The sequence below is a fragment of the Borostomias antarcticus genome (assembly GCF_949987555.1).
Source record: "Borostomias antarcticus genome assembly, chromosome: 28".
Taxonomy (NCBI): domain Eukaryota; kingdom Metazoa; phylum Chordata; class Actinopteri; order Stomiiformes; family Stomiidae; genus Borostomias; species Borostomias antarcticus.
This window is the reverse complement of record NC_140261.1, coordinates 6,765,039-6,773,294: the sequence shown is the minus strand read 5'-3', so window position 1 is coordinate 6,773,294 and position 8,256 is coordinate 6,765,039. Positions and strand designations below refer to the sequence as shown.

The following is an 8,256-nucleotide window of genomic DNA, read 5'->3' as shown; positions in this document are numbered from 1 at the left end:
CTATTTTGTAACATTGCCGTAGTAACGCCTACCCGTGTGTTTTGGTTGTAAACATGGCCGGGACGAGCATGGGAGCAGCCAACAGCATGCAGGAGGTTCAGAGATGAGATCTACAAATATGACAAAAAACAACAACAAGAAATCCTGGCCGCGAAGCCGTGGACTAAAGAGTCAGTAAAGGGCTGTAGGGGGTAGTAAAGGGCTGTAGGGGGTAGTAAAGGGCTGTAGGGGGTAGTAAAGGGCTGTAGGGGGTAGTAAAGGGCTGTAGGGGGTAGTAAAGGGCTGTAGGGGGTAGTAAAGGGCTGTAGGGGGTAGTAAAGGGCTGTAGGGGGTAGTAAAGGGCTGTAGGGGGTAAAGGGCTGTAGGGGGTAGTAAAGGGCTGTAGGGGGTAGTAAAGGGCTGTATGGGGTAGTAAAGGGCTGTAGGGGGTAGTAAAGGGCTGTAGGGGGTAGTAAAGGGCTGTAGGGGGTAAGTAAAGGGCTGTAGGGGGTAGTAAAGGGCTGTAGGGGGTAGTAAAGGGCTGTAGGGGGTAGTAAAGGGCTGTAGGGGGTAGTAAAGGGCTGTAGGGGGTAGTAAAGGGCTGTAGAGGGTAGTAAAGGGCTGTAGGGGGTAGTAAAGGGCTGTAGGGGGTAGAAAAGGGCTGTAGGGGGTAGTAAAGGGCTGTAGGGGGTAGTAAAGGGCTGTAGGGGGTAAGTAAAGGGATGTAGGGGGTAGTAAAGGGCTGTAGGGGGTAAGTAAAGGGCTGTAGGGGGTAGTAAAGGGCTGTAGGGGGTAAGTAAAGGGCTGTAGGGGGTAGTAAAGGGCTGTAGGGGGTAAGTAAAGGGCTGTAGGGGGTAGTAAAGGGCTGTAGGGGGTAGTAGAGGGCTGTAGGGGGTAGTAAAGGGCTGTAGGGGGTAGTAAAGGGCTGTAGGGGGTAGTAAAGGGCTGTAGAGGGTAGTAAAGGGCTGTAGGGGGTAGTAAAGGGCTGTAGGGGGTAAGTAAAGGGCTGTAGGGGGTAGTAAAGGGCTGTAGGGGGTAGTAAAGGGCTGTAGGGGGTAGTAAAGGGCTGTAGAGGGTAGTAAAGGGCTGTAGGGGGTAGTAAAGGGCTGTAGGGGGTAGTAAAGGGCTGTAGGGGGTAGTAAAGGGCTGTAGGGGGTTGTAAAGGGCTGTAGGGGGTAGTAAAGGGCTGTAGGGGGTAAAGGGCTGTAGGGGGTAGTAAAGGGCTGTAGGGGGTAGTAAAGGGCTGTAGGGGGTAGTAAAGGGGTAGTAAAGGGCTGTAGGGGGTAGTAAAGGGCTGTAGGGGGTAAGTAAAGGGCTGTAGGGGGTAGTAAAGGGCTGTAGGGGGTAGTAAAGGGCTGTAGGGGGTAGTAAAGGGCTGTAGGGGGTAAGTAAAGGGCTGTAGGGGGTAGTAAAGGGCTGTAGGGGGTAGTAAAGGGCTGTAGGGGGTAGTAGGTATGAACCTAGCCAGCTTTGTGTATGCGAAAATATTTGTCGTAAAAGGACAAATCAGCTAACGTTAGCTCGCCTAGCACTAGCAGCTAACTGGCTAGCACTAGCAGCTAACTGGCTAGCACTAGCAGCTAACTGGCTAGCACTAGCAGCTAACTGGCTAGCACTAGCAGCTAACTGGCTAGCACTAGCAGCTAACTGGCTAGCACTAGCAGCTAACTGAGAAGCACTAGCAGCTAACTGGCTAGCACTAGCAGCTAACTGGCTAGCACTAGCAGCTAACTGGCTAGGGGGCTCTATCAGTTATTGGCCAAAACAGTTGATGCCAGTGAAGTGGAGGTAGCTGAGCTGTATCATGGAGGGAAGTTAGCAAGCACATAAAATAATAAAACAGACACATACACACTCCTGTGATTTCATGTCCGTGGGTTGTTTTTCTCTGTTGTCTTCGTCTCACAGTCACCATTATTTTAATGGCTCTTCTTAAGATGGTGATGCACGCCAGGTCCGGGGGGAACTTGGAGGTGATGGGTCTGATGCTGGGCAAGGTGGACGGGGAGACCATGAACATCATGGACAGCTTTGCTCTGCCTGTGGAGGGCACAGAGACGCGGGTCAACGCTCAGGCCGCGGCGTATGATGGCTGCCTACATTGAGAATGCCAAACAGGTGAGCGGGTAACCTTAACAAGATACCCTACGTTGATCCTATGGCCTCTATAATGGGTCTACCTGAGATATTTCCTGATCTCTCAGGTCCTAGAAAGGAGTCTAAAGCAACAGTGCAGCAAGCTGACTAAATGTAGATCTGTGCGGTCACATTAGAGTCATCACATGCTGCACCAGCCCCCGGCACAGGTCTGTATCTGTATTTGGGTTTCAGGTTGGTCGTCTGGAGAATGCCATAGGCTGGTACCACAGTCACCCCGGCTATGGATGCTGGCTCTCTGGGATTGATGTCAGTACCCAGATGCTCAACCAGCAGTTCCAGGAGCCTTTTGTGGCCGTTGTGGTAAGTTCAAGGAAATATCACCCTTTGAATTTCATCCTCTCCTGCTCTGCTGTACATTCCATCTCAAACACTACTTTTCAAATTCCCCTTTGCCTCCCATTAAGATGTTGCCTGACTAATGCACTACAGTACATTTCTATCAAAAACCTGAGGGCACAAGTTCATGCCTGAGTAACTGAGAAGGGAGTAATCAGGTTTAGGCATCCTCCCAGTGGTTGTTGATGTATGGTCATAGACTACCATGCAGTACAGACAGACAAATATTTTGTCTTTGTAACTGTATATGTTATTTACACTTCATTGGTTTTGCAGACCTGAAGTGCCATGGGCATAGTATAATTAAGTATGTTCCTTTAGCACACTGGCAGCAGCAGTGAAGAAAAAGCCTTGGTCATGGTGGCCAGCTTGCGGTGGTCTCAGGGGGTCTGAACGTCCTTTCCTGCTCTGCTGTGTCTTTCTTCTCCAGATCGACCCACTCCAACCATATCTGCAGGGAAAGTCAATCTGGGAGCCTGTAGAACCGACCCGAAGGTAAGGAAGAGACTGAACCCCCATTCTATCTGAATATTTAGCCCATTGTTAAATGAAATATACAGTATCTATAGTTACTGTAGGTGTTTTTGTTCATTTCATTTTTGTGGCACTTAACTTGACTTTACTTGATGTTTTTTTATTATTAATATAATTATTGGTCACTTTTAAATTATCACCCTTTTCTGTTATGGAAAATGAGAGTGTTTACTGTGTTCAGGGTTACAAGCCCCCTGATGAGGGACCCTCGGAGTATCAGACCGTTCCCTCGAACAAGACTGAACACTTTGGCGTGCACTGCAAACAGTATGTTATAATCACCAGTGCTCATATTTATTCTTCTTTGGTGTGCACTGCAAACAGTATGTTATAATCACCAGTGCTCATATTTATTCTTCTTCTTTGGTGTGCACTGCAAACAGTATGTTATAATCACCAGTGCTCATATTTATTCTTCTTCTTTGGTGTGCACTGCAAACAGTATGTTATAATCACCAGTGCTCATATTTCTTGTGAATGGTGACATTGAAGATATTTTGTGCATTAGTAAAGTGAGTTTACAGTATATGCACCTACATATCAGCACAGTTATAGTACCTTATCACTGCTATAATGTATTCAATTGAAATGTTTTTATATTTTATACTATTTTATAATGGCAATTACATGATTTCACCAAATTAATATTATATAAAATGTTCTTTGTTTAGGTATTATGCGTTGGAAGTGACTTATTTCAAGCCCTCTCTTGACCGCAAATTACTGGAACTCCTTTGGAATAAATATTGGGTGAATGAGCTCCTCCAGTCTGCTGGGTGAATACCCTGAGCTCCTCCCTGAGCTCCTCCCTGAGCTCCTCCCTGAGCTCCTCCCTGAGCTCCTCCCTGAGCTCCTCCCTGAGCTCCTCCCTGAGCTCCTCCCTGAGCTCCTCCAGTCTCCTGGGTGAATACCCTGAGCTCCTCCCTGAGCTCCTCCCTGAGCTCCTCCCTGAGCTCCTCCCTGAGCTCCTCCAGCCTGCTGGGTGAATACCCTGAGCTCCTCCAGCCTGCTGGGTGAATACCCTGAGCTCCTCCAGCCTGCTGGGTGAATACCCTGAGCTCCTCCAGCCTGCTGGGTGAATACCCTGAGCTCCTCCAGTCTGCTGGGTGAATACCCTGAGCTCCTCCAGCCTGCTGGGTGAATCCCCTGAGCTCCTCCAGTCTCCTGGGTGAATACCCTGAGCTCCTCCAGTCTGCTGGGTGAATACCCTGAGCTCCTCCAGTCTGCTGGGTGAATACCCTGAGCTCCTCCAGTCTGCTGGGTGAATACCCTGAGCTCCTCCAGCCTGCTGGGTGAATACCCTGAGCTCCTCCAGTCTGCTGACGGTAGGTGTTCAAACCAGATATGCATGGAAACTATTGTTTTCTATTCTCAGGTTATTATTCTACACTGCTGATTTGAGACAGAATTGTGAATTTGCTTCTTAAGATGAGGATACACTACAAGATATTATGCCCGATTTTATACACGATTCACAATCCTGCCGAGTCTGTCCTAGTCAGCAGCAGTCTGCACTAGTTGGGGGTAGTCGGAGTGGCAATTTGGCACAGAAATCTGTAAGTGTATGAGGGGTACAGATTTAAATCGGCAAGTGTATGATGAGAACAGTCTTCTCCTGATCCGAGTCAGAGCGAGTCGGAGCATATCAAACATGTTTGATATTTTTGAGCAGATTCTGGACGCAATCGTGTAGTGTATCATCAAATAGTATTATATCATCAGAAGCCAGTCGTCTAGTGTATACTCCCAGTGGTCTAGTGTATACTCCCAGTGGTCTAGTGTATACTCCCAGTGGTCTAGTGTATACTCCCAGTCATTTCATAGTCTGTAAAAAAAAAAAAAATCATACTTCACATCTATTTGACAAAAGTCCCAGTGATGGATATTAGTAATGATGAAAGTCCCAGTGATGAATATTAGTAATGATGAAAGTCCCAGTGATGGATATTAGTAATGATGAAAGTCCCAGTGATGAATATTAGTAATGATGAAAGTCCCAGTGATGGATATTAGTAATGATGAAAGTCCCAGTGATGAATATTAGTAATGATGAAAGTCCCAGTGATGGATATTAGTAATGATGAAAGTCCCAGTGATGAATATTAGTAATGATGAAAGTCCCAGTGATGAATATTAGTAATGATGAAAGTCCCAGTGATGGATATTAGTAATGATGAAAGTCCCAGTGATGAATATTAGTAATGATGAAAGCGTCCGTAATTCCAACCTTTAGAGAGAGGTAGCTGTGTGTTCTAGATCTGGTGAGTTCTGTGTGTTCTAGATCTGGTGAGTTCTGTGTGTTCTAGATCTGGTGAGTTCTGTGTGTTCTGGTGAGTTCTGTGTGTTCTGGTGAGTTCTGTGTGTTCTGGTGAGTTCTGTGTGTTCTAACACCGTGTCCTAACTTCACGCGACGTGAGCGAGAGTCAGCGACAAAATGCGTTCCATTGCGTTGTTTTCTGTTGTTATGTAACTGGACGTGTTTTCTGTTGTTATGTAACTGGACGTGAGCGACGCAGCGCAAAGCGGCGCGACGTTTTAACTGCCCTTTTGACGCTCGCCCTGTTCCTATTTCCCTCCTGTCGCTCGCGTTGACAGGCGTCTGTCTTCAGTTGGGAATATAGACAAATGACGTAACAGAACAGCACATTTAACGGTTTCAGTTAGGACAGCAAGCATGCGATGTCGCGTTCTGTTGCTCGCGTCACAAGCAGTTAGGACACGGTGTAAGCTTTAGGGAGGTAACTGTGTTCTAGATCTGGTGAGTTCTGTGTGTTCTAAGCTTTAGAGAGAGGTAACTGTGTGTTCTAGATCTGGTGAGTTCTGTGTGTTCTAAGCTTTAGGGAGAGGTAGCTGTGTTCTAGATCTGGTGAGTTCTGTGTGTTCTTAGCTTTAGAGAGAGGTAACTGTGTTCTAGATCTGGTGAGTTCTGTGTGTTCTAAGCTTTAGAGAGGTAGCTGTGTGTTCTAGATCTGGTGAGTTCTGTGTGTTCTTAGCTTTAGAGAGAGGTAACTGTGTTCTAGATCTGGTGAGTTCTGTGTGTTCTAAGCTTTAGAGAGGTAACTGTGTTCTAGATCTGGTGAGTTCTGTGTGTTCTAAGCTTTAGAGAGAGGTAGCTGTGTGTTCTAGATCTGGTGAGTTCTGTGTGTTCTAAGCTTTAGAGAGAGGTAGCTGTGTGTTCTAGATCTGGTGAGTTCTGTGTGTTCTAAGCTTTAGGGAGAGGTAGCTGTGTGTTCTAGATCTAGTGAGTTCTGTGTGTTCTAAGCTTTAGAGAGAGGTAGCTGTGTGTTCTAGATCTGGTGAGTTCTGTGTGTTCTTAGCTTTAGAGAGGTAACTGTGTGTTCTAGATCTGGTGAGTTCTGTGTGTTCTAAGCTTTAGGGAGAGGTAACTGTGTTCTAGATCTGGTGAGTTCTGTGTGTTCTAAGCTTTAGAGAGAGGTAACTGTGTGTTCTAGATCTGGTGAGTTCTGTGTGTTCTAAGCTTTAGAGAGAGGTAGCTGTGTTCTAGATCTAGTGAGTTCTGTGTGTTCTAAGCTTTAGAGAGAGGTAGCTGTGTTCTAGATCTGGTGAGTTCTGTGTGTTCTAAGCTTTAGAGAGAGGTAGCTGTGTTCTAGATCTGGTGAGTTCTGTGTGTTCTTAGCTTTAGGGAGAGGTAGCTGTGTTCTAGATCTGGTGAGTTCTGTGTGTTCTAAGCTTTAGAGAGAGGTAACTGTGTGTTCTAGATCTGGTGAGTTCTGTGTGTTCTAAGCTTTAGAGAGAGGTAACTGTGTTCTAGATCTGGTGATACAGATGCTGTTGTGGTTCACCACGGATCATCTGCCTTGTCGCTAGTACATTCTAGTACATTCTAAAGATTGAAAGCCCCGTATGGATTCCCATTGTGGGATGCCGTCGCTCTCTCCTGGGCTTGGCTAGAGTGTAAATAGGCAGACTGTTCAAACAGAGCGCTCGGGACAGTCTGGATGGGGATGAATTGACAAGATGTCAGGAGCGGGCTGCTCCATTGGTGAAGGGCTTGTCAGTCTCTACACTGTCACCACAGACAGGCCCCTGTGTCATTGTGTCTTAATTACCTTGTCCATGGAAAACATGGCCTCACCTTTGGCAAACTGTCTAAACAACTCCTTTTGCAGTGACCATTTTGAGCTCTTGACAAATTTGCCGTGTTTGTTGCTAATTTATGAATGTGTCAACGGTAGAGGGAGAAAAAAAGTTTTTGTTGTGAAATTATGCAGGAACCTTCCATGGTTAATAGGATGTTAATTGTGTGTGTTTGTGTGTGTGTGTGTGCGTGCGCGTGCGTGCGTGTGTGTGTGTGTGTGTGTGTGTGTGTGTCTAGAATTCGGACTACACCACAGGCCAGGTGTTTGACCTGTCGGAGAAGCTGGAGCAGTCGGAGGCGCAGCTGGGCCGGGCAGCTTCATGCTGGGTCTGGACACACACGACAGGAAGTCAGAGGACCAACTGGCCAAAGCCACGCGGGACAGGTCAGCTCTACGCCCTCACAAATGTATTCAATACAAATGAGGAAAAAGGCAATTAATCCATATTTTCATGACCAGTTAATCTGTGACCATCTCCCATATATCAATATTTTGTTTGCATTGTGTAGTTTAATATTGATTGACACGATTGTTTTTTTGAAATGGTCCTTTAATAAATAATTGATTTTTGATTCGCTATAACTAATTTGATACTGTTACTCTAAACCCACAAGTAAGTTGTATCAAGTGTGGAAAGACTAAAAGCTCCCGTTTCTCCTCTGTACTTTAGCTGCAAGACGACCATCGAGGCGATCCACGGCCTGATGTCTCAAGTCATCAAAGATAAACTCTTCAATCAAATCAACACATCTGCCAACTAAGAGCTGGAAGCGTCTGATTGAGGTTCACCCCCAGCATGTGTTCTTTCTGTGTGTGCTGAGTGTTTAGGTTCCGCTCAGGAGGATTCTGTCTTTGTATTTTAGAAATGCTTAATTCTCTTCATCAACTGCTCTGCACAAGAAGGATGTAAGTGCATAAATAAATAATGAAGTTAAAGTGTGTCTGCGTTAGTTTTTCATAATTCGTCGATGAATGACATGGCTGTGCGATGTGACATCCTTAAGTCTAACGGTTCCAGGAGTTGGTGAGCAGCAGTTAGTTTCTCCTGAACTGTCTCCAACTAGTTCATGTATTTTTCCACTTTCTGAATGTTTACACATAAAAAAAACTCTTCTCCTTTGGGTCCAAGGTGACACGTCGCTGTGAC

At 46.1% G+C, this 8,256-nt stretch overlaps 1 pseudogene across 1 annotated transcript; it reads left to right on the top strand.

The window, feature by feature from the left end:
- Window positions 1–1,817: 1,817 nt before the first annotated feature.
- On the top strand, window positions 1,818–7,942 carry LOC311326509 (COP9 signalosome complex subunit 5-like; annotated as a pseudogene). The gene is made up of 8 exons: window positions 1,818–2,097; window positions 2,311–2,439; window positions 2,906–2,970; window positions 3,191–3,276; window positions 3,681–3,785; window positions 4,325–4,334; window positions 7,346–7,493; window positions 7,780–7,942. The product of its transcript is annotated as a COP9 signalosome complex subunit 5-like (transcript).
- Window positions 7,943–8,256: the final 314 nt, after the last annotated feature.